This window comes from Bombus pascuorum, chromosome 14 (genome assembly GCF_905332965.1).
Source record: "Bombus pascuorum chromosome 14, iyBomPasc1.1, whole genome shotgun sequence".
Taxonomy (NCBI): domain Eukaryota; kingdom Metazoa; phylum Arthropoda; class Insecta; order Hymenoptera; family Apidae; genus Bombus; species Bombus pascuorum.
This window is the reverse complement of record NC_083501.1, coordinates 3,981,532-4,009,042: the sequence shown is the minus strand read 5'-3', so window position 1 is coordinate 4,009,042 and position 27,511 is coordinate 3,981,532. Positions and strand designations below refer to the sequence as shown.

Sequence of the window (27,511 nt, the reverse complement as noted above, 5' to 3'; positions counted from 1 at the left end):
ATGTTACGTAGATAGGTATGGTGAATGCCATATACGCTTAGGCACGTTAAATAGATTAAAGGGTAAAAATAAGAATGAATCTGAGAATCTAGTGTTTCAAAGTACAGCGGAATCTTTGCTGGAGATCGATCGTTGGAAGTTGAAAGGCGGAGAATTGATTGCAGTTTCAACGAATGGTGAAGATACACGAAGTAGTTTGAAAAATTGTTGGAAATTTTTAGGGGCGAGGAGACTCGAGTAATTTGCGAAACGTATTGGTTGAATCGTCTTCATAAGCGAAACGGAGAAATTATTACGACGAAAAATTGGTATTGCGAAATAAATATGCACTTTGGACATGAATATTTTCAGACAAGGAAAAATAGTAGGATGAAAATAGTGCAAGGTCGGGCGTGACTACAAAGGCATATAAAATGTCAAATATAAAATATACAGATGGCATGAAATATTTAAGAGATAAGGCGTACTACCTATTACTCAAGTTTCACTTTTTTATCAGTTTCTGTAAAAATGGGAATTTGCATAAATATGCGCAGTATAGTTATCGTCATTACAGCAGCATCGTATCATTTTACTATACGTCACTATAACATTATGCAGAGTAGATGAAGCAGTTACATTAAAAGCCAGACTAATGAACTTCATCAAGGTTAATCGTTCGATTTCTGCGGAATTAACCAGTTAGCTGTTTTCGACGAGTATACTCGTCATGAAAAAATGGCAATATTTTGCGTTATGACCAGCCCTGTAACCAACGAAATTAAGAAATAAGACGATAATTTCATTGCAACTTAATTCTATGTTATAACAGCTACACATACTATGTGTTTGACGAGTATACTCGTCGTCGCATTACTTTTTGCGATGTATTTTAGGTACACGCTTTTCAAAGAAATAGCAACAGCTAACTGGTTAAATACCGATCACGTACTCTGCTACTACAATTACGAATTTCTCAGGATTATAAATATACTGTAACAACCACGTATGAACCGCCATATATCTAACCTAATCAAAGTAAAAGAGAGCAGTACGATATTACATAAGCGAAAATTCTGTATGTTAAATAGTAGAAAAATAAAAAATCGAGGCCCAAGATTCAGCATCCTCTCTTCCCAAAAAATTCTCCGTAAATTCTCATAGAACAAATAAAAACGCTACGTTGTCCAACGACCCAAAAAGTCAGTACCTAAAAACTATCATCTGCCAACCCAAGGTAAAGTAAGTCCCAGTGTGTTCAACGACCTAAAAATCATCGCCTCGGAAACCACTATCTCATCTGTCTCCCAAAAATCTAAAAGACACGAAACGGCACGAACTATAATATAACTAAAAACCCTGTGTGTATTCGACGACCGAAAAAATCAGCACTCAAGAGCCAGCATTTCCTCCCCCAAAGAAAATCTCTTTCTCCAAACACGTATCTACCTATATAACCCATACCTGCACTATAACTAAAAGGCGGTAATACCTATAACTAAAAACTTTGTGTATTCAACGACCCAAAAATCACCGCCTAAGAGCCACCATTTCCTCTCGCAAAGAAAATCTCTCTCCAAACATCATCTCTATACATACACCTACGTATAACCTATACCTGTATAGGTGTACATCCACACGCTTTCACCAAAGAGGCATGGGTGCTCCATCAAATTCCTATCGACGCGGTCGGTGCAACGGCGGCCGAGGTGTATCCTTTGGTGGTCGCACGACGTCGTTCCACGGCTGGCAGAAGGGGGCAGAAGGAAGGCGGAGCACCGTGGCGCCATGTCGCGGGGGGTCCAACGGCACCCACACACACTCACCTTCGCATCCATGTTCCTCTTCACCGTACCTCTTCCTCTGTGTTTCACCAATACCTCTCTCTCTCTCTCTTTTTCTCTCTCTCTCCCTCATACCCTGACTCTCTCACCAAACCAACACCACGAAACTCTACAGTCGAAGGGTGGAGGCACACCGACGCCAGGCACGGTTATTAACCGTGGACTCTATCGCTGGAGGTGTGCTGATGGAGGCTGAGATTTGTGATTTAGATGAGCTCACCTCCGGACAACGTGGCTCGCCCCCTTCTACCTCTGCCCCTCTCACAAACTCGAGAACCGCCGCCGCCGCCGCCGCAGCCTCGAGGGCTTTGTTTTAACTGTTCAAAGTTTCAGCTGCGGCAGGCCCTTAACTAGTCGCGGCCAGGTATACAAACCAGGGACCCCCTCCGTGAAAAAGGAGGACAGGGGAGGTTGATAGAGGCTCGCGTTGGGGGTTCCAGGATCTTGGAGGAACGTCCTCCAACGGACTGGTCCGCCGCGGGGATTTGAATATGGGCCGGGGTCTGTCTTTCTTCTTGCTTTTGCTTCTTTCCGTTCGCTCGTTTGTTCGTTTTTTCGCTTTTCGACTGTTCTAGGCTCTCGTTGGCGAGCTGCAACTTTCTCATGCACGCGAAATCTTTCTTGCCGTTTTCTGACGCTGGCTGCGACCTGAACTCGCTTTGGAAATACGTAGCACACTGCGCTTGGCTTGCACATACGAGTGGAAGCAGCGGAGTTTGCAACGTTGGTCGTGGTGCAAGCGACAGTGTACTTCTTTGTGGATGGTGTACTTTTGAAATACGAGGCGAGATGGAAGAATAATCGTGGTGTGTGACAGGTGGTGTAAGAGTCTTCCCATTCGGCAGACTCGTTTTTGGTTCTGTCTGTGCGCTTTTTAGATTTTGGGTTGCAATTGGAAACTTGGAACGGTTGGAAGTTTTTCGTACAACGAGATATTTCTTCGCTGGGATCTTTAACGTTCATTGCGATGTACGGTTGTTCTTGAGAAAGCGTAGTTCTTTATGGGCAAGAAGTACGCGATGTTCCTCGTACGTCTAACATCAGGTATATTCCAAGTCATACATCAAACAACGTCCACGTTTATCCCTCCTCGTATTTCTTCATCGACTTGCAATTAACAATTCACAACTGTCTGCCCAGCTTAATCTTCTCGATTCTTTTTTCAGAAACGTTTCTCATCCATCAGGAGGCACGCAAAGACTCTAATCTCGTGTACAAACCAGCGTAACAATTCCATGTGGAAACATAGCTCGTAGAAATCACTGTGGCGTTTTAAAAACGCCAGAAAGCCAGAAAGGCCGCCGGTTAATAACCGTAATGTAAAATATAAAATATGGTGGATGAATCTTTCATTCTTGCATGGAACGGAACGAAATGGGCTTGGAAACGCGACGAATCGAAATAACAGCGTTTAATGGCGAACGGACGAGGGAAAGCGTATTTCGACGCTCGGTTCAATGCGGACGTCCACATGAACAATTTATTCCCTGCGCGATTTACATGACCGGCGGTGCGCGCTTTTATTTACCCGCGACGTGGAACGCGTGTATTTTTCTTCGTTTTTATTTCTTCTCTTTTTTTCTTTTTTTATCAAAGAAAAAAACGCTCCGCCCCCGGTGCGTGTTGTCGTGAATACGACACGCGACCACCGTGCGTTTCACGCTATAATTCACTCGCCGCGCTCCGGCGATCAATTATAAATTTTCATGATCGGTTGACGTCAACCGTTCGAATGACGAACGATGAATACTGCATTTCGCCGAGCTCCTTCGACGGCCTGGCGTTGCGAAACCAACGCGAAAAGAAAAAAAAAAAGAGGAAAACAGCAACCTGCGTACAGGTGGGAAAGTGGTTCTTGGAAGACGTAGTACTACGCTCGAGCCTTGTAACTTTGAGTCATGGAATAAGGTAGCGATAGAAGGACTTTGGAACAGGGAACTTTGTTCCTTAGAAGTTGGTCAGTTTGAAGTTTGTTTTAATACTAAATCCAATTACGAACATCTTTAACAGCTGGACCGTGGTATTTACATAAATTCGTATTTTAATCGGTGTAATTAAAAAGATGGACCCTAAGTGGAAAATTGTTTTATCTAGCAAACGCTGTGGAGAGTACCGTGTATTTATTTTCATTTTTACACTTATCATGGCGTCTTTATATTTATCATGATAATACGATTTTAACGTAATACGGAAGCATTTTAAAACTGCCACGCTGAAATCACATGTTTCGCTCAGGACGCCAAAGTAATAATAAATTGATAATGTAAGACAACATTCTTCCCCAATGGACCTTTTATCTTACGGGTGACCACCATGGCGCCTTGGTAACAGTCGATAGCGACATATTATAACAAGACTTCGTTTATTCCAACGAACCATTCGCATTCGTTATCTCGTCGTAAGCAAAACGTCTATAATATAATGTTGAAACGTGTAGAAGATATTAGTAAACGGTATTTGCTCATTCTATATATAATAGTAAGGTATGTTCAAACTTCTAACTTTAATTATATAATTATAAAGCAGCATTTTCGATTATTTTCTAAGCTGTATTTATAATAATATTAGTAGATTACCCCTCAAAGATATGGATGCAAACACAGTGCACCGTTAGATGCAAGATTTGTTCTCAATTTTTTCTCATTCGTGTTCCAATAAAACTGTTTAATTGTTCAATGGGGCACTTTTTATTTCAAAGTATCTTCTATTTATCGGTTATATTCAAAATGCTCTAACTGTCAATTTTCATTCAATTTTTACAATTGTAAGAAGTTGAAGCGCTCGGATCGCCAATGACCAACGTGGCAATCGAAGTGTTCAAATGGTTTTGTTCAAGCTTTCCACGCGTTTGTTAACATTGGAAAAACAAAACTGAGTAGAAGATGATCGAAAGAACGATTAAACGATGACGATCGACGGATTTGAAAATGCTACGAACAGAGTAACCATTTCTGTCTCGATAAAGATCGTTTCGATCTCGATCGAAGGTACACGGTGTTCTCGAGTTTCACAGAGCTTAACGCCGTCAGCGCCATCGTTTAAAAAATTCATAGAGAAGCCGTGTCATCCCGTTTACGAGATTGATATCGCGTTCAGGTGCTGACACGTCCAGTAGTTTTCCCGCTTTGCCTCCATTTTTAATGCGGCAGACTATAGCGTCAAGGCGACGCGATAATACGCCAGCTGTCAAGAACGGGTGCTAAGGACGATGAAATAATAATTCGCGGCAACTACCGGTCAGTCGGCAGCGAAAGAATTTATTCACGAGTATAGACGCTTCTTCGCGGCCCCCACCAGCCCCTTTTTCACCCCCGTCACGTGTAAAAGCGAGAAAAAGTGGTTTTCCGGACTCGTAGTGTGGAATAGCTTATTCGCTCGAACAGGTGTTTCAAGCCGCACGATTTTCTTCACGCTACAGTGATTCATTTTGACATTAACGTTGTATCCGCTTCTCGTGGATACAGGTGAGACACGGAGTTTCTTTTCAATCGAGTCATCCATTGCAAGTTGTTTCGTAGAACGTAGAAATTTTTTCAAGATTTTCGCCTTGAAGAACTTGGACTTTGGTTTCGATGAAAATTCAGCACAGCTTTCTGAATTCTTTGTTTTATGCCAAAATACCAGACATAGGAAAATTTGATAGAGTTTTCAAATGAATACAAGTAGATGTCCTAATACTTGCAATTAGTGTACTGTTGCTCGTAAGCGAACACTGCTCGATTTACATTAACGATACACGAATAATAATAAAATATATAAATTAATAGGAAACTAAGGATGAAAAGCGATATTTACTATCTCGTTGTGGAATTCTCGTCGAAGCGTTAAAATATTCGATGTGTCATAGCACGAATTATTAGCTATATAATACCTTCATTAACCTAAAACAATCTTCCCTGTTTTGCCTGTACGTTGACAACTGGCAAACAAGCTGAAGATAATGAACTTTATAATTTAAATAATCCTGGGTCTTTCTGTACGTGTTATCAATTAAACTAATTTTTCAAAATTTAATTTAGACAAAAAGACAGCTACCTATAGACTTTCGGTAACCGAAATGATCCCTACAGCCGCGAGAAAAATTCCCCAGGATCAGTAGGCGGGAGAATCAAACCTCGCAGATTCGGCAAAAAAATTCCTGTTCGCTCGGTTTCGCTATCTATTTCAGGATTGCGGGGCGGGTTCTGGGTCGTCCTTCCAGGAAGATGGAAACGGGATCCGGGCGAGCGCGTCGATTTAATCGGTAGCCGGGAAAGGGGTCGCATAAATAAGATCTATCTCGCGTGGAACACGGGAATCCTTTACCGCGTAGATAAAAGCCCGGGACACCCCGTAGATAAGGCGCCGCCTTTCATCGCGCCGACCCGATAAACTGTCGTCTTCGTGTTTCTTGACGTTCCTTAAATCCCACCGGGTACACACCGGCTACCGCTCCTCTCTCTCTCTCTCTCTCTCTTCCCTTTTCAACCCTTTACAGTCTTTCTCACTGCGAGCGTTTCTCGCCTCGACTGTTACCCGCAGATCTAATCTCGATACTTTGCTCGCCGAGTGCCAAGCGTGATATTGAATTTTAATGCGAGCTACTTTGTGCTGGCCGGCTTCTTCGATTAACTCTTTGAACCCGCGGCCTCCGCAGGGGTGGCTCGCGATCTCGTCTACGACCTTCGTCTGTGCGATCGAGTCCAGGCAAATAGGCGAAACGATTCGCGGCTTATGTACAGGGTACGTGGAAGTTCCGAGGATCCGGACGCATTCACCGTTGATAGAGAAACGGGGAAGGACGCTAAAGTGAAATAAATTGGACTTAGAATTTTTTGGTGGGTATTTTTCAAATAGAATTGTTTCTTTTTTATTTTGTGGGGATAATTCATTCGTTACGGTCGTAAAGCTCCTCTAGCTTCCACTTAACTCGCGTCTAGCTATGTTTCGTGGTTCAAGAAGAAATTCGCATGACAATGAAAAAGTGTTAATCCTATTGCGATCTTCGAACTTTTGTATTTCCTTCGAAGAGAACAGGCCTGCAATATTCCAAGAGAACTCCTTGGTCCAACTTGAGGCATCCCTTAATACGCTAGCAAAGTACAATTCTACAATAAAAGTTAATTCAGAGGGTTGACAACGCAGTAAAAGTGGATTTATTTTTGAACGAATACAGGAAATGCTAGGTAAAGTTGAATTTGTAAAATTGAAACTGTGATTCCTAATGATAGTTCAGAAGACCGTTTAATCGACGAGATTTATCTTACTTGAATCGATGCAAGAAATTCAACGAAACATGGGTGACCTATCGGGTGAACCACTGAAGACGCCAATAGAAAGAAGCAAGAAACAGGAACCGAATGAGGTTTAAGAAAATCGAAAACCATCGCTATCGCTACAACGTTGGTAACACTTCTTGCGTTCGATGCATCATCTAAACGATGCACGCAACGATTCACGCGCTCGCGGAACAGGATGTTTCCCACGGTGTATGAGTGGCGTGAAATTTTTCCTTTTAAACAGAGATTTATTGCTGGATGTTAAACGGTGAGGTTGAACGATGCTTCGTTATCAATATGCTCGTCGGCTGCGTCGTCTAACGCGGTAGACCGCCTTTATTGGCGACAGAGCTGCCAATTGAGGCACCGGGCATTAACATTAATGCCAGTCCCCATTGTGCTAGTGTCCTCAAAGCGAAGGTGAAATCGCAGGTTCCAAGCAGAAATGGAACTCGCGATACGTGGCCTTCGAAGTTGCATCTAGGTACGTTCTATTGGAATCATCGAATTCGATATACACTGGATAGAATCGTACCAGCGATCGACCATGTCATCAGCGTATCATGGTAGTGCTATCGTGGAAACAAGCCCATCGAAAGATGTAGGTGTGTTTTTTCTTTTTCTTTTTTTGCAAATCTTGCAAGATCTTCGACCTTGCACAGTGGATTTTTTCCACTCCAAGGTAGAACTCGGTTTGTGGACTCTTTCTCGTTGCATTTGCTTATTCGAATTATATTCCGAAATGCCATTGCACAGACGAAAAATCATAGATAATGGGAGAATCGTAGCTAAGGGAGAAAACTCCTATTGTATAAATTGTTTAATCCTCAGCGGAGTTCGTGTAAATGAAGTTTCACTGTATTTTTAGTTCAACTTTTCTAGATTGAAACTCTCGTCCTGTGCCATTTCTACAGAATGCAACAGTATCAATTGGATGTTTACGCATTTTTGAGAAATTGAAGATTTCTACGTACGTAATAAGGTATAGAACTGTACAAAGTGTACAAAGTCGAGTACTTGTTGGAATATTTAACGGACCAAAGAAATTTCTATTTCTTTGGTCATGTTTAGACAAATGTAAAAGTGTACGGACATCGGCAATCGTAAGATGTTTGCCACACTACAGGAATTGTTGAGTAACCATCAAGAAGCGCAGACTTGTAAATCACATGATCGATACGTACCTCGTTAAAGTTTCATGCGAAATAAAATTCTTCGAAGCTAATTTTCTTTGCTCTGCCGTCCGTCTTGTAAATTCCAGATTACGCGTTTTAAATTTTAAATATGAGAGACACTCGTATTTCATTCTCGTTCACCGAGTTTGCTTAACCAGCCTGGCAAAAGTAGCATTGAACCGATATTTCGCTCAACTCGAGATCCCTTGCAAAGTCGATAGATTTCGTTTGATAATTTTCCACATTGAAAAACTACGATAGAAGTGAGAATCGACCTAAAGAACGAAGCAGAGTCGGAACAGTTAGAAAGATATCCCACGATAGAAAGCACGGTGACTCATCGTCGCAGGTTACTTGACTTGGCCATTCCGCCGACCGTGGTATCGCGTTCAGCTTCAGTCAACGCTAAAGCCGACTACTTGTTCCCGGTTAACAGCGTGGCATTTAGCGTGTCGACCGGCTAAATACCGATACACGTTAGAGAGAAGGCTGCCATCGACTCGTCGTCGGCGTTCCTGCAAGCTGGCCAAGATCGGAGCTCGTTCTCCTTTGCGTCCGGAATTTTCTGGTCGGTAGGTGGCCATCATCCCCATTACACCGGCTCATTATGCTCCGACGTATTTCCATAACGACTTGTTAGCCACGACGAACCGGGCGCGAGCGTGCTTTCCAACCATGTACCTACCTGGACGTGCACCCCGCCGTGGGTGGCGCCCCCCGTGGGAAACCGAGCCCTACGCCTCTTTTTCTTTTATTTCATTTTCGATCTCGTATCCGTAAAATAAAATTGAGAAATTTCCGAGAAATATCAGTCGATCGATTTCCTCTTCTAAACGAATCGTATCATGTATTATATGATGATTCATAAGATCAAAATTAGTCAATATTAAGATATCTTAAACGGTTAGGTGTTCTTGACGAGTATATTCGTCGTGAAGAAATGGCAATATTACCGACGAGTCTTGTCGGTAATAAAATTACAAAATAAAACAGTGATCTCGTTACAGCTTAATTCTGTGTTACAACAGTCACGCGTACCTTACGTTCGACGAGTATACTCGTCGTCGTTTACGTTCTTCGGACACGTTTTAGGTAGACGCTTCTCAAAGTTCTCACACAGATCGAAACATCTAGCTGGTTAAAGCGTATCTTATAAAGGGTATGTCAAATCGTCGAGGTTTTAATTGATCGTCACCGGACCTTCTACGAGGATTTACATTTTTACGCGAACGAGGAGAAAAGATGGAACGTAAATGGACGTTTGTTCGTATTATTTCGCCGATGGAGAAGTTACGACGAATACCTTGCACTTTGAAAGTTTTACGTACCTCTCCCTGTCGTACACGTTTTGTCCATTTTTAATCCGCACTCTGACCGTGACTTTTCGTTTACGAAAAATGACCATGCGAAAGATGATGAAAATTATTTACAAGAGCGGCGAGCGCCTCGACGTGCCCATAATCCTCTCGATTTAACCGATCGACTAATTATTATTTCACTTCTAACTTCAGTTATTATTATCGCTCTAACTTCTGATAAACTCGATTTACTGCGATATAAATCGTGTTTTACTGCGTTGTGGGCGGTGCTTGCATGGGATACCGAACCCGCCGCGTTTCTATCATTCCTTTATTTCCCCTGGCTTGTTTTCCTTTTTATTTTACGACGGTTTGGTTGCCATGGAGCAACGTTTCCCTCGTTTCCCGCCACCAGACCCCGTAAGATTTACTCAGTTCACGATTACGCGGTTTTCAGAGGGGAGAGAGGAGAGGGAGGACGGTGGTTTAATTGGGAACGCGCGGTCAAGCCTCGATCGCCACTCGACCGCCTCGTTACGGATTTTGTTAATGAAGACGTCGAACCCTTAGGGATCTGCACTGGAACGAGTTCTGCTTGGTCAGGGGATTCGAGTTTGCTGCGATCTTTTAGCTTCTCTTCGTGAAAGAAGACCAGATTTGCTACGATTTGCGGACAGAATTGGATAGACTGATTTTTGGGATGATACGTGAGAAAAATATTTTTTTTTTTTTTGTATATGGAACTTTGTATAGAAATATCGAGTAACCGTGTATAGTATATTAATCGGTCATTGGGAGAATAGAACTCGTCGAACGTATACACTGGTCTTGCACGAACCAATAAACGATAAATCTAACGATAAGTATAACAAAGTGTCCCTAAACGACATGAAGGATTTACAGTCTGCAACGAATTTTCTAATTAGGTGTTGGGAAAAAAATTAACCAGTTAGCTGTTACGACCTCTTTGAAAAGCGTGTACCTAAAACGTGTAAAACGAGTATGCGCTACAGATCTACCAAGAAGAATCAAACACAGAGAATACCCAATCCATTACACACATATTACCCTATAATTAAGAAAGAAAAAAGTGAACCAAATCAGAGTAACGCGGTAGCACTCACCGGAGAGCCATTGGTATACTCTGAATTACGTGATAAATATATAACAATTATACTATATACCGCACCAAAGTAATTAAAAATTTTACGCGAAAACTATTACGTCCAGCAAGACGGAAAAATGTATCAAAGAGCCCAGGTGGTAAATCGTACAGGCCGAGCATACAATGACGAAAGAAAAGAAAAAGTTGAAGCGTAAGAAACGTGGCGGATAAGGCGAAGGACAGAAGTCGTAGGTAAGAAAACAGCCGCGAAGAGATCCATCCAAGAACTGCGACTAACGAAGGAAGAGCAAAGGGAACGAACGCGGCGACGCGATGCGACGCGACGAAGGTAACCGCGAGTTTCCCGGCGTGGCAGTGTTCCCAACATGGCAATAATATGTGGTGTGGACACTTTTATGGTGGTGTGGACGCGATCCAGCCACCGATCCAAGGCCTCTAACTCTGGACAGGTAATTTACAGGGACCTTCGTCGTCGATTGAGACGTCTGCTGGATCGCGTGGAGGCATGCAACACGCACGTTTCCTCTTTTCTCTTTTAAGCGTTTACGCTCCATGTGCTCCGCTGCAAGAGGCATCGCATGGTGTTTCGCGGCTAAACAATTAGATCGGGTAGGACGAAGGCATCGAGCGATCTTCGCAAGCGAGTTTCCCTAGCGGGGAAACAGCTGCGGATCGATCTGCATATGGCTGACTCGCGCGAATGTATTCGCGAGTCGCCGATATCGTGCTACCTATATCAGGCCAGAGCTACCAATGGAATGCGTTCTGAGATGGGTAGGAAAAAATTCTATGGGGAACGATTCCTTTTCGGTAAGCTCGCGAGCGCGCTTTTCGACGATCTTTGTCATTTAGTGTCTTTCAGGCTGACATTTTTTCGTGCATTATCCTGACAAGTAATTGGGGATTTACTTGTTGTTTCTTTTGCTTAAATATCGGCTCTGCTTTTATTTGGAATATGGGGAAATTGTCGTTCAGAGGTTTGGTTCCATTATTCGCTGGTTCTTCATTCTCGTCTGCGTTTCTTCTTGTTGTTTCGGTCAGTTGGACGCAAGCTGTTTTGTTCTCCGAGTTTTATAATTTTAGCTCTTGAGAATAGCGGAAAGGCGGGAAATCGTTCTGGAAGCACCGAGATCTTTAAAATTGATTATTTCGCTTGGAATCTCAGATCGCGAAGAACTCGTATTTCTTCAAAGTTATACGACAGCCGATATCAAATATTTTTCTCATTCGCATCTATCGCATTTCACGATCAACGTTTTCTTCGTACGAGTGCCGACACGCGAGTCGTTCGATTTGTAACAGTCCAATTACTTTTATCAACCACATTCCGACAAACTTGTGGAACTTTTCTCCAACCTGAATATCGTTAAATATTACAAATCGAACGAATCATAGTATTAATTCACCGATAGACCGCGGATTTTTATGCGCTTACAGGAAATTCGTAAATGAGAAACGCATAAATTTACGCGTAATACGACAAAATGTATAAAATATCGAAAGTACAGCGCTTTCTACGATACTCGTCTAAATACTCGGCTATCGCCATAAAATTCTTGCTTCTTGCTCCTGCTTGAAAATCGCCATACTAAACGCTCGTCAGCTTGTCTTTATCGACAACTTGTAAACTACCACTTTCTGTTTCTCAATATCGAGTGGCGATGTTGCAGCTCTTCTCGATATTTAGAAGAGCATTCTCTCTCGGTTCGTCGACTGGTTTTAGTCCGACTGGTTAGATACTCGGGGCATGGGGAGCGTTGATTTATAACAAGCCTCGATTAATAGCAACAGAGGCCGGTTGATTAAAATATCAAGCGGGACGAAGTTTCTCTCGCCAACCGGGGGCCTCTTAATCTTAGCGCAATCTGCATTCTGGTAAGTCGCGCCGCGTCGACACGCCGCGGACTTGTACGCGTAACTCAGCTGTATGCAGATGCGACACGCAGCTGCGGACTTGTTAATTCACCGACGATTCTCCTGGCTATTTTGCGCGTTCGCGGCTTCGCCTTACAAATATGATGTTAATGTAACGTTACCGGCAGCTTCTTTTTGCGCCCATCGGCCAGCCCCGATTTACGGACGAAGCGACGTAAGAAACTCTACGTTTCTCAGTAATTAGACGGCGGATGTTTGCGCGAGTTCCTACTTCCAAGGATACGATCCAAGAAGCAGAGAATCTCGGTTGCAGGATTGTTTCACGCGTCGTGAGATCAACTCGATCGAACGTACTCGTCGTTTTTGTAAAAATCATCGTTCGCAAATATAAATCTGTGTGGCCGACTTCATCCGGGAGCTGCAAACGACTACCACTTCTCCATTCCGAACTAGGTAGGGTGCCCTTCTTAAAACGTAAAATGCGGAGAACTAAATTTTGATTGGACAGCAGCGAAGCGAGAGGGGCGGTTAGCCCGAAAAGAACGTCGATTCTTTTCCGGATAAAACGTTGGAAATGGAAGAGGGGGTAAGAAACAGGACGGTTATACCCTCTTGATGTATCGTATCGAGGATCTATGATCCCTCGAGGTCCCTTGCGGTGGACCGTAATCCCGGAACCCCATATAAAGCCACCGTAAGAGATAGTTGGCCGTAATACGATAGAGAATCACGAGAGACCGAGAAAGAAGAGATAGAAGAAGAAAGAGAAAGATTGTGGGCCCTTTATCGCGTTCGACGATCGCCATACACGAGCCATATGTCGTTCGTTCCTCTTCTGCTCTTCGTTCATGTTGCCCTTTCGTATTATTTATCCTCCAACCCCCACCCTCCTTCGTTGGTTTACGGGGAGAAATCCCGCTACGCCCCATGAATTATCCAGAATTGGCGAAAATTGCAGGCAATTTTCGTCAGCCCGCTGACCGAACGTCCGAGAACTCGAATTCCACTTTACTTTACTTTGGTCCTTTACGTCGAGCAACCCGCGTCCCCGGGAGCTGTCGCGTCAGCAACATGCTGTCCAGGAGGACAGGTTAACGCCGTTGCACACGTGGTGTCTCTTGCTGTACGGACGCGCAATTGTAAATTGGCCGATCGATGGACGGTGGGGTTACAATTTGTACAACGCAGGGCTGCGTACAGTTGCTTGCGAGAATATTCGAAGAAACGCCCTGCGAGTATGTTCTATGCGGAACGTTTTGGAATTCCATTGTCGATGTAACGAACCAGCAATTAGCGTTGGCAAAACTCGTTACGTCTTTGGCAGACGATGTATGAATTTTTTAAAGTAAACGTACGCGCGTGACGAAGCTGAAAGACAGTTGATCGCCAACCACCGCTAAACATCGCTAAACAACAAAATACGGTAGGATCCCCTATAACGCGGGAGATAAAGTGCGCTGTAGGTTGCACCAATACGGGACCCACAGCGAGAGAACTAAAACAAATGGTTTTCCTAAGCGACACAACTAATTCTTTCGAAAAATATCCGTCACGGAATATGTACATCTCCATTTACAAAATTAATGGAGTAACTATGATTTTCCAGGCGATTCAAAAACGCGTATGTTATTCGCATGGCGGCCGGTTTCCCATGAAACCGATGGTGTTTCGTCGGAGGCGCCATGAAGACATCAAATACAGTACGAGATCGTTTCATCCTTCAAAACGATACGACCAGTGTTACTTCGCTCTGAGTATCTTCATTCTATATTTTTGCAAATTATGTACGCCTCGTGGAAGACAAACCGCTCAGAGGAGAACAGAAGTCGAAACGTCGGCGAGGTTTCAGAAAGCGAGAGACACGATGAATGCAAGTTAGGATCAGAAAGTTGACGGCCGGTTTCCCGTGAAATTGATGATCTCTCGTTGGAGGCGCCACGAAGCCACACGATCGGCCCGAGGCAACCCTGGATTATGAATGGATCGCAGGTTTTCTCGATTGTTTCGCGCGCAGGTAGAACTGACGTACACAGCAACGACAACCTTCAGAGTTCGTCCCACCGAGAAAATTATACCATGCCATGGGATTCGTTAAGAAAAATTAGTGGCTCGAGGCCCTGGCGGATGCCCTCCTTCTCCAAACCATCGATTCGACCGGCAAATTACCCGGACCAAGCCGAAACAGTGCCACTCTGCGTCTCTGGATGATAAATATGAATGGAAACGCTACGGGCTTTTTCGTGCATTCCGAGCTTTCCACGACCTGTTTCTTTCGACGAGAGAAACGCAGGTAACTGAACACTCGTCCGTAACTGCATCGATATTATTGGCGAAATTTTACGAGGCGTATCTTGCCAATAAATTGTGGATTTTTACGCATTTATAAATCCTATAGGAAATTCGAAAGCGCAAAATTGCACGGAATACGCGTAACATGAAAAATCGTATGAAATGTGCAAAATTCTCTGATAATTGGCAAATGAAACAATTTTCTACTTAGGTTCTATTTTACTGATCGTATTTTCGAAACTATGAATTTGCACGAGAATTCGCGGCCCAGTTACGAGTTATCAATGGGTATTAGTATGCTCTTTTGTATAATAGTAGTCAATTTGGTAATAAAGTATATATACAGGAAATTTTAGAAATCGCCAGGCACGTGATCGTTTTACCTGATTCGAAATTATGAAATTAAATAGAACGCAGGTTTTCTAGTTTACAAGATTGCCAGACAATGTTGCAATTTGTAAGGATTTACAAATAGAATAAATTTGCGAAAGCGTCCTTTTCTGAATTCATCGTTGGTACCTGCTAAGGTTTGTAACTAGATTTCCTTCATAAAGAACGTAATTATTGCACATCCTGTCAACGGCAAAGGATATTTTTTAGTCATGTTTCTGTCGCACTAAAAGTTTCTATTAATCTCTTTTAACCACGTAACTGACAACCGCCCACTTTCGTATCTAAGCCACCCACGGGGGTTGGTTCGTTACTGGGGAAAATATGGGGTGTTCTATGGGTTCTCGAAAAACTGACACTTTGGGGAAACGTTGCTATCGTACTTGAAACGGAGCGCGCAACTTAAAGATGCTTTGGAAGCAAAGCTCTACCGAGTGCTCGGTAGCTGAGAATTTCCCGATTGTTAAACCAATCTGAACTAGTCCGAACTAATTCGAGGCAAAGAAATGTCAAAAAATGTGTAACAGCAAGCGACATTTGTTTATCAAAGGTGGAAGAAATATCAATGTGCGAAAAGTACAAATAATCCATACGAAACTTGCTATTGGGTTGGCAATTAAGTGGTTGCGGATTTTATCAATAGCACCTAATGATAAAATCCGCAATAACTTAGTTGCCAATCCAATACATTTACTTTCATGGGAAATAAAGGAAATGAAAAAGCTTTTGTATCGCGATTAACGTTCAAATGACTGAATTTCTGTTGAGAGGGTAACGTGAAACGGTCCTTGGAACGAACCGTGTTCATTTATTTCGATTTAATTTACTGGATGCGCGAATCGCAGGAAAAGAGAGAAAAGGGCAGCGGAAAAGAATTTTATCGCTAGCGCGTTAAACGTTCCCAAATTTAGCCAGTTTCACGATGATTTCGATACAACGTGAAAAAACTCGCAAGCTTTATGCATATCTGGAGCGCGAAAATCGCGTCGATGGTTTTCATTTAGATCGATTTCACCAACTGGTTGGTCTGCGTCGACGAAATTCAATTCTCGTCGCTATCCATCTGATAATTTGCTTTTTATTTACTAACTGCTCGTATTCTAAAAATCAAACTACCGAAACTTCCTCTTCTTTTATCCCCCGTATTTCTGCGAAAGAAAAATCGAATCATCGAAATGCAAACAACGTACGAATCGTCACTTCCATCGAACGACTGTGGTTTAACAAATATTTATTCGAAATGGATACTAACATTAAAATTCCTCCTCGCATTATCGATTATAATTATTTCTAACATAATGAATAGTCGTTTGCAATTATATTTAAAATATACAAGCGTGTTTTAAAGCTGAACGTGTTATATCTTTTTGAAAGTAAATAGCAACAAATGAATAATATTAACTGATAACGATAATAGCATCAATTTACTTAATACTGGCCTGCACAATTAATATTATTAATCTCTTTCGAGTTTTTCCCAACGTGACCAAAACACGTGTTTAATCCCAAAATCAAACGTAGTAGACGCTACTAATTGCTAGAATTGCTGCTCCATAAACGTTGGAAGATACGGTTTATTCTATTGTTCGCTTCCGATCTTCCTATTGAAACGCTCCGGTTACAGCGACGATAAAAGAGAAGAAAAAGCTTGAAAATCAAAGTAGCAAAATGCGAAGGACAGGTAACGTTTCCTCCCCATGCGTCAGATTTTTTCGAGAACCGACAGAACCACCCCTATTTTCCCCAGCAACGAACCAACCCCCGTGGATGTCGCGCGCTCGCCAAGGTGCAAGCGCGTCCCTCGCGCGCGCGAATCGACGAGATAAAGCGGCGCGATTTTCGATTGAAGTTTCAAAGGGATCCGCGGTGGCTTTGTTGCCTCGCAGACGCAGCTTTTTTTCCCGAGTAGGGGTAACGATAATCGAAGATTAAAAGTACCCGAACCTCGTGTCCCCGCGGAGTACGCGTTTTTGAATTTCCTCCAAGCTTCCCCCTCCCCTTTTTTCCCTACTGTCTAGTCGTTCAAACCATCACCGGCTAAGTAATCACGGAGAAACGAGCCTGATTGGTCCTCGCCGATTCCACTTTGCTTCTCATAATGGAGAACACTTGAGCGATACTTGAAAAATTTCTCCAACGATCGAGTCGAATTTTCGCTCCGAAACGAAAAGATTTGGAATTTTTAAACGTTTCGTACATTACACAGGGTGGAGTGATGTTTGTATCGTACAGGGCGGGTCAAAAGATTTTTCAGAATTTTCGTTACGAATTTTCGTATCGTTCGAGCGATCTTTTTATCGGAACGTATCGTTGGTTTGCTGAAAAGAGCGTTGAAAAATTGTCGATTTTAAGATCGTCCTGGTTGTTTGCATCTTTTGGAAGTCTGCTTGTTTAAGTAATCTATGAATTCTCGTAATATCCAAAAAGTAGCATTTTTTGTGTCTGGACGTATCGTTGCTTTGCTATAGAAGGATACAAGGGAATGTTTAAAAAGTGTGAAATTTGGGATGTTTTTTAATGTTTTTTAAATACAAGAACGGGGTATTTCCTCTGCCAAGAATATCATAATCTTCGATCATTCGATATAATTACGTACAGTATTGCAAAAGGTACTGGCAAAGGCTCTTGTTTTCCATCAAATTATCAAATTGTACGTTTCATTTTTGTTATATCCAATTGTTGTAGTCTTATCAAACTACGACTAAATCTAAGAAATTTATCGTTTTTTAACCCGATTAATCTACGTAAATAGCATCGTAAATGTAACAACCTAATACTAATACTATAAATGACAATTATTTTCATAGCTACTGTAAATCGCACACTTTAAAAGATTTTAAACTTTCTTAATATTAAAATGTCTAATACGACATAAGATATCTGAGAAATAAGATAAAAGGAAGAGACACACACACGCGTACATATGCTCGATCAACATAATAACTGAAATGGCGAAGAATTTAGGGGCAGCAGGGAGGAGCGAAAAACCGTGGAAAAAGGAACGCTTTCGACGAGAGCTTCAAAGTTAAACACAAATGGGGAGGAATCTTCGGAGGCTTTTTGTGCCTCTTCTTCGTCCCCGCTGCGGCAAGACAGCGGCTCGAGAGCCCGAAGAGGCCTCATAATTCAGCTGTTTGCGTGAATTTTAAATTCGACGAAGCTGCCACTTGCCTTTCTAAGCCTGGTCGTTGTTCAACGTTCTCGCTCCACCGCCAAAAAGCTTGTGCTATTAATATTTATCGAAACGTTTCGACGTCCTTATCGAGAAACTGACTGTCGATTCGACGTGTTCGATGCTTGTTCCGTGGCCATTTCGCGTGAATATATAGCACAAGGGTGCTTTTATCTTCATCGAGTTGGAAACATGTGACGTGGAGAACCAGAATCCAAGTGGAAGCGAGCCCCTTACGATTTGATTGATTAGAGATTCGTCAAGTATCATGATAACGAGCAAGTCTGATGATGGGAGCAAAATTGGAAGGAGAATTAGAAATACGAGAAGTTTCAGGATGATCGATGGAACATCGACTTTTCTTTTTATAGGAAAATTCGAACATTACATTAGTTGAATAACAAATGTCGTTTGGTTTGGCTAGAACATGTTAATAAATATCTATAACTTGTTTTAAAATAAAAATTTTAATCAAAGTGAAACGTCGCCACAGTAGCGAGGAAGTCTGACGACGAAAACATTAATAAACACTGCACGATCGATGAAAGCTTTATTTTTTAAAGCAGAACTTAAATAAGTCGCTTTTTAAATAAAAGAAGAACAATCGTTCGCTTCGAGAATATTAGAAAATTCCATATCTCCGATAAAATCCTTTAATTTTACACTTGAAAGCATTACCAATTAAAGGAATGATAATTTTCAAATTGGATCGTCGTAGACCGCATGCGTCTCATTCAAAGAGGTCTGTAATTTCATCGAACCTAACATAACATTTGAATCTCATGCTCTTTCATCTAGTGGAAACGATTCGTTTAAAGAGGGCATGCGCGATCGTGGATTCCAAGCGGGCAGATATATAAAAGGGAGAGAAAAAAAGGAAAAGGAAGGAAAAGCAAGGCGAAGACTTAGGAGTCGGACCTTATTAAGCCATTGGACTTTCTCCTTTGTCATTTCTTCCCGCGTGGCCTCGCACTCCAACAAGAGATACAAAACGTTCCGCGTTGCGTGACTCACCCCCGCCGCGGTTTTCTTTCCATTTGCGCAATGGAACGATGTCTTTCCTTCGTACTTTGTCTTGGAGGGGTCGCCTCACGTGTAATTCACCCCACGTTCCTTCTTCTTTCTATTCGCTCGCAATTGGATACACCCCATCGTTTATTCAAGTTTCCATTCAGAATTCGTTTAAATAAATAATCCTTACGCTTCTCTCTGTTTGCTAATTCTTGAAATAATTTGTTTTATACTCGGCTTCGGTCAAGTTTTTGTTCAAGTTTCGTTTAAGACATAAAACAAATACAAGTCTCTGTGTATGAATCTGTGAATGGGATTTCGAGTAATTTTGAGAATTTTTCTTGCAATGATTAGAGTTATGGAGGCTTGAGAAAGTACCTCCAGACAGTATGGTATTCGAGGAAGTACTTTCAGACAGTACGGTGTTTAAGAAAATACTTTCGGACAATAAGGTATCGAAGAAAGTGCTTTCAGACAGCACGATATTCAAGAAAGTACTTTCAGACAGTACTGTATTCAAGAGAATACTTTCGTACAATAAGATATCGAAGAAAGTGCTTTCAGACAGCACGGTATTCAAGAAAGTACTTTCAGACAGTACGGTATTCGATAAAGTGCTTTCAGATAGTACGGTGTTCAAGAAAATACTTTCGGACAATAAGATATTGAAGAAAGTGCTTTCAGATAGCACGGTATTCAAGAAAGTACTTTCAGACAGCACGGTATTCAAGAAAGTACTTTCAGACAGTACGGTGTTCAAGAGAATATTTTCGTACAATAAGGTATCGAAGAAAGTGCTTTCAGACAGCACGGTATTCAAGAAAGTACTTTCAGACAGTACGATATTCGTTAAAGTGCTTTCAGACAGTACCGTAATGAAGAAAGTATTCAAGGTTTAATACGAGCATTTAAGCCCAGAAAAGGATTCGATACAAGCACACAAAAATGTATTTGAACATTTATGGAAATTTTTGTGGATATATCGGATTGTAACACAAATTCCTGTTTTTATATGTATTATAAAAATGACGAAGACAGGACAAATTGTTACAGGTTACAATTTAATATTACGAATTGCAAGGTACATTTGGGAATTTTACTAAAACTGTGAGAGGACAGGAATTCGATCGTCTCGTTGAAATTGTAAGTCATTTACTCCCAACAAATAAATATTCAGTCAACAAATTACTGCACGTACGTACTACGAATAACAGTTTAAACGCTTAAAATACGACTTATAAAAAGAATGGCAAGAAACATGTATCATGCACCGTTTCACCGTAATATAACGACAGATGAATTGCGTGAAAAAAATTCAGAAAAAACGCGTATCATTCCCTCCAACAACTCATTCGATCCTTTTACATTCCCACTAATAAGAGTAATCATGCTCGAACACTGTTCATCCTTGCGATATTCTCTTTTTCCTCTGCAAAAGCAAAGCAAAGCTATCTTCACACTTGTCCACCATCAACGATCAAGCGAAACACGCGATACACTGTAGAAGGATCGCAGTATCATCATCGTGGTGGATTTCTGCCGCGTCATCATGCGAAAAAACGCGACTTCTCGCGCTAAGCTCGTTCGGGGTGGTCCAGGATCAGCACGAAGCGTGGCATTAAAGGATAACCACGGGTAATCGCGACTTCCTGACCGCCGGCTCGTTGCGTGGTCGTAGCAAAAAGCGGTAAAACTTTGTTCAAGGGCCTCGTAAAATAGCCAGGTACGCGATATTAATGGGTGAAAACGCGAGAACGCGTCGCCCACGGCGCTGATCGGAATCCGCCTCGCCCCGTAATCAACGAACCGTTCGGGCTACACGCGAATAGTTACAGCGAATAGTTACGACTTTTCCAGGGACAATTTTACTGATTTTCTCGGTTTTACTGTACGCAAAAAATATAAATGATTTTAACATCTAACTGCCGCGATGAAATAGAAGTAGCATTAGTTTCCCATTTTCCCATGGCATTCTGGAATATCTGAATGAAAATTCGAATTTCCAGTTATAGTTTGTAATTACAAGGCTCAACGTAATTGGCGCTGCATGCGAATAGTTACGACTTCTCCTGGCACCATTTTACTGATTTTCTCAGTTTCATTAGACGGAGAACACTATGATTTTAGCTTCTAACTGCCACGGTGAAATAGAAATTATATTAATTTTCCGATGGGATTCACGGGTGTCTCAATGGAATTTTCAACTCTGACTCGCAGTTTGTAATTATAAGGCTCGATGTAATTTTGACTACACGCCAATAGTCACGAATTTTCTTCGTACTATTTCAGCGATCTTTTCAGGGAGGAACAGGGAGTTCTAAATATGACATCGACAAACTCTGTCAACATATTTGGAAGGTTAATTTGAGCAAGAAATATTATATGCACCGTACAGATAAAGATATCGATGGTCTTCGAGTTGGGTCATTATTTCCATATTCATCGCAATGAATTGTAGGTTTCTGGAATATATATGTTCCGTTTCGATAAGAATTGATCATTTTGAACAATTTCCGTGTCAGTCCAAGCGGTATAAATCAGTATAAAAAATAGTTGAAATAAATGGTTGTAATTAAAAATTAAGTAGCTTCTGATAACTTGTGTTTTATACCACTTTCCCTTTCGTATCTCGAAAACGAACACCGAATCGACCCATCGTGCGTAGAACATTTTTTCTTTAAAACGATCAACCAAACACGTTGGCGAAGTTTGCCAATCGAGACGTGCAACAGCCTGTGTATTGATCTTCGTTCGAACGAGAATTTGACATTCGATTTGTGGTTTGTAATTGCAAGATTTTCAAGATGATCGAAGATTAGTAAAACTTTGCATCGTGTGTTACTTTACAGCGAAATTATAGCAATGTTTATAATATCTGAGATACACCAGGCAATTAAAAAGCGATTAAATATAGCAATTAAAAATTGAAATCCTTGTTATTCATCGTACGTGGTGAAAGTTACTTTTTCCATTTATGCACCCAATGTGAGTGCCACGAGAAAGAGGAAGATCGATCATCGCGAACACATCCTCAAAAACAACGTATCGTTTTATCCAACGAATGTTTTAAACCTAACATATTCCAAATGGTATAGTTCGTAAGCAATTCGAATTCACAAACTTTACCCTACACAGGGTGCACCAAAGCGAGGATTAAAGTTGCGAAACAAAGTCTCTGCGATTTATTTCATTTTCGTTGCACGTGCATATTTTACTTCCTTCGGTTGACAACGTGAACGCGTGTTCGTTGTAATCGCATTGTAATCCCAAGCTATTAAAAGCTGCGCCATTTAAAGGCTAGAAAAACTGCGAAATCACGATTGTCAGAGAATTTGAACGCGATATAAAACGAAGATTCGAGGAAACGGGGACAATTTCTATTAAAGTGTTCGCAACGTTTCACATGACTACTTCTGCATAATCTCGTGGTTTCTGAAACACTTCCGGTCGATTGTTACCGATTGCAACATCGACAGTGTTCCGAGTGTTAACCTAAACGAACCGCGGGTTCCTCCGATCCGAGACGAAAGGGAGAAAAAAGAAGTAGAACGACGGTAATAATTATGGGGGAATAACAATTACGACGAGTGGAATGCAACGTTTTAATAAGAGGCTCGCTTTTTCCTTGGCTGCATCGGAGCTGCACCTGGATAGCGCAACTGCGCCTTTTTCTCGGACGGAATCACGCGATGCTTCTTCAATGATCCTGCTCGTTAGTTCGTTCGTGAAAGGTGTACACGGAACCGTGGCGCATCCACAAAAACGTTTAGGAACTGTGAAACATACTTATGATTGCTCTTCAACTCCGTTTCGAAGTATATTTTTCTTCGTTTTTCAGCTATACTCGGTCTTCATCTCGCTCGGTTCTTTCCATTATTTTCGACCCAATAAAAGTCATTTACAAGCTATAAACAATCTACTTTACTATATTTCTGGGTAATTAGTGTCTCTAACCTCGCATCGAAATATATTATCTTTCTTTCTTCCAGTTGTACTCCATCTTAACGTTCCTAGGTTCTTTCCATTATTTTTCAACCAATAAAAATCATTTCTAAGCTGTAAACAATCTAACTTTACTATATTTCCGTATGATTAGTCTTAAACTTCACATCAAAATATATTGTTTCCTTCTGCGAGTTATACCGCGTCTTAACCTTCCTCTTTTCTTTCGATCAGTTCCAATGCAATAAAAATCATTTCTAAGCCGTAAACGATCTATTTTTGTATATTTCTCTGTGTGATTATTCTTGAACTTCACTTCGAAATGTACTGTTTTACTTTATACTCTATCTTAACCTTGCACGGTTCTTTCCATTATTTCCCACCCAATAAAAATCATTTACAAGCTGTAAACAATCTACTGTATGGTATCTCTCCGTCCGATTACTCTACAGTGTATTTTTCTTTCACCGAGACGTACACAGTTCGAACCATGCTTTCCATCATTTCCCACCCAATTGAAAAATCGTTGAAGAATCTATTTTTGAGTATAAACGAAATTTTCAATTTCAACGCGTAAAAGTTTCGTGGGATTACGAGCTGATGCTGAAATTACTGTGCGACCTATAGATATATCAAAAATACCTTGAAATGCAAAGAGTTCCCTCGACTGAAAATTCGGAAGCTATTGGGTTGGCAACCAAGTCACTGCGGATTTTTTCATTACCGCCTAATGATAATATCCGCAATCATTTAGTTACCAACCCAATAAATACGACAAAATTGAAAGGAATTCAGCCTATAAATATGATAAGGGTAGATTCGAAGGCGAAAATACCTCTAAATGTAAAGAGTTTCTTCGACTGAAAATTCAGAAGCCATTGGATTGGCAACTAAGTGATTGCGGATATTGTCATTAGGCGGTAATGACAAAATCCGCAGTCACTTAGTTTCCAAGCAAATAAATACGACAGAATTGAAAGGAATTCAGCCTATAAATACGATAACGATAGATTCGAAGGCGAAAATACCTCGAAATGCAAAGAATTCCCTCGGTTAAAAATTCGGAAGCCATTGGGTTGGCAACTAAGCGATTGCGGATTTTATCGTAAGGTGGTAATTACAAAATCCGCAATCACTTAATTGCCAATCCAATAAACACGACAGAATTGAAACGAATCCAGCCTATAAATACGATAACGACAGATTCGAAGGCGAAAAGTATCGCGTAGAAATAAGCCTTGTAACAATTTATACGATGAAAAAACGAAGCAACGAATTTAAGAAAAAGGACGATAAAGCGTCTTCGTGGTATAGTTCTCGAGCAACCGGCCAACGATAGGGTCGAAACGATTAGTATCGAACTACAAGCGGTGTTTCCCGACGGTAGCCGATGATAATTGTCGGAGATAAATGAAGGAAGGGCCACTCTCTCCGCGGTGGTAGCCATCGGTCACAGGGAAATAACACGAAGCCGTAAAAGACTAAAACGACTTTCAGGCCAGATGACTCGCTTTTCGATCGGTAGACTGCTTCCCATTGCTTGGCTCGCTTGCCAAGTGGTTCTCCCTAACCAACCACCGTTTTTCGAATACGTTATCGGCCCTTTTGGACGAGATGACGATCCCAAAGCTGGAAACATCGCGTCGTCTCATACTTTTGGAAATGAATTAACGAGTGTCAGGTGTTTCGAATGTAACGTGAATTTTTCCTAGATTTCTATTATTTAGGACACTGCCTGTATCTCTGCATCGAAACAGTTTTTCGTCATTTTCGGATTTTCAGCAACCGATCCTGACGTTTCTAAAATACAACATAAAGTAAGAAGAATTGCGGAAGATGAATCAACACGAGTCAGCTTCTTGTTCCAGGGTATTTCTCGATCTTCCAACGAATCGTAGATTTAGAACAACGAATCTACAACTTCTAACGAATCTTGGATTCATGAGAGATAAATCTACATTTATAAGATAGAACACGAAACAATAGGAATAACGAAATAAGAATAGCAGAAAACGGTTAAACACGAGTCAGCTTCTTGTCTGAAAATGTTCCCCGACTTCTCAACGAATCCTAGATTTTCAACGAATTTACAAGCCCAAAGCTTGGATTTTTAAGCTTTGAATTTTAAAGCTTGGATTTACGAAACGTAAGACACGCGTGTTTATAAAATACAACGTGAAATAATAAGAACGACGAAAATAAGAAAAATAATAGAAAAGGAGGAAACACGAGTCAGATTCTTCCTTGAAAATGTACCTCGATTTGTCAATAAAAATTCTACGTTTCCTATCGTATCAACGACGATCAAATTTCTAGATTTACAGTTATTTTACGAATCTACAAGTAAAATTTCCACGCTCTACCGAAACTAGAAACACGTTCCTCTTCGTCTCGTCACCTCTCAACTAACCTTGCGAAAAGAAAAAAAAAAAAAAAGAAAAAAAGGAGAAAAAACAGAAACTGAGAAAGAAGGAAGCAACAACGACGTACAAGGGGTAGCAAATTACAAGGAAAATTTTCCTTTTGTTCGTCCGTACGCGGTAGAGAGAGTTATTTTTCGTGGATACTACTCGTGGATAAGGCGAAGCAACGCGATGGCGGCGTGGCGTGATGTTGTTGGAGGGTAAATATTAATTAGCGCGGGCTCTGTGTTCATTTCGTTGTGCGCCGCTTTCGGCCCCGTTTACACGCCGGCGTTCCTCGCAGCGGCGTTAACCCGAATAAACACATTTTCGGCCGGCGCCAGTCACACCTTCCGGGATTTTGGCTTTCCCGAATAATTAAACGAGGCCCTGAACTCCATGCCGCTTCCGGCTGACGAATTTCCGCGCTCCACCGTCCGAATTTTACGCCTCCTATCGATCCTTCGCTATTGGTCAATTGGAATTCACGTATCGCATAAGTGTCGCTACACACGCTCGCGTTTTACAAGTACGCGCGCGCTTACGTATTTACGAATTGCAAATTCTTGCAGGTAAACTACGGATTTTCATCAAAATTATTTATTTTAAAAATCAAAGGTAGATAAAAATCGACGGAAAAAATATATAAAATATTCAAATGATAATGAACGAATTCGCATAAATATCTACAGTCTAGTCATAAGTATCTTAAGCGAATTTGATTCCCTTTAACGAATTAATACGTTGTCCTGCGATTTTGATACCTTTGGACGATATAAGCGATGCTTATTGACAAGTAATATCGATCAAGTTTTTATAATGACAGGTAAGAAAACGTACACGTAGCGGTGGTACGAGTACATCAACTTTCCAACGGTTTGGTCTCCCGTTTGTTCTTTTCTCACGGTGCAATTCATTTAACATGTTTATTTCTGCTATTGCCTGGTATTTGCATATCTTTGGCTGCGTGTCAACCGCGTCAGATTACAACGATGCAGGCGTTCATGTGGTGATTTTAGTACCAGTATACAGTCAGCGGTACAGTGATCTTTCTCGCTTATTTTCGCGCGTGGAATAACCTCGTGCTGATGATGCTTTACTCGTACTCGATCGGTAATCGAACAGGTTCCAGCGTACTTGCACGATTTCTCGAACTCGACTTTATCACAAAGCCAATATCCCGGGTGAAAATAATTTTACTCTGCGTTCTCTTATCCTTTCACAAACAGACTGCGCGTTTTTGTACATTTTTGCATCTCATAAAAGATATAACTTAGAAAAAAAAAAAGGAAGCTGGCACCCCGCTGGGGGTAGCCGCCCACATGCTATATTATTTTTTATTTATATTTTTTTTTTCTTCACCAACAAGATATAACACTTTACCAAATGTCCGCAAGGACAAATTGTAAAATAACCAAAATAAAATAAAAAAAAAAAATTTTTGCATCTAAATCAGTAGACGCGTCTTTGAACCCTCGAACCTTATGCAAAAAAATAATTGCGTAAAAAATCGAGTAGAAGAATCACTTTTGTGCTTGTACGTGTTGTTCAAGCAGACTATATTCGCGATTTCGTCGATTTTTTCTACCGTTTGTTCCGTGGAGTTAATCGATTTGGCAAAGAAGCGACTGATATCGGGCGACTCGGCGAGACGAACGATCGGGCGGCAGAAGTAAAAACGAGGCTGCATGAAAAAATCAGAGGCGAACAGAGCGGTGAAAAGCAAAGGGGGTTGACGAGTAGGAGGAGC

The 27,511-nt window shown here is 41.4% G+C and overlaps 1 protein-coding gene across 3 annotated transcripts in view; it reads right to left on the bottom strand.

Moving 5' to 3' along the window:
- The window catches only part of LOC132913882 (optomotor-blind protein), a 167,321-nt gene that overhangs the window by 46,638 nt on the left and 93,172 nt on the right, over window positions 1–27,511 (bottom strand). The gene's annotated exons all lie outside the window — the stretch shown is intronic.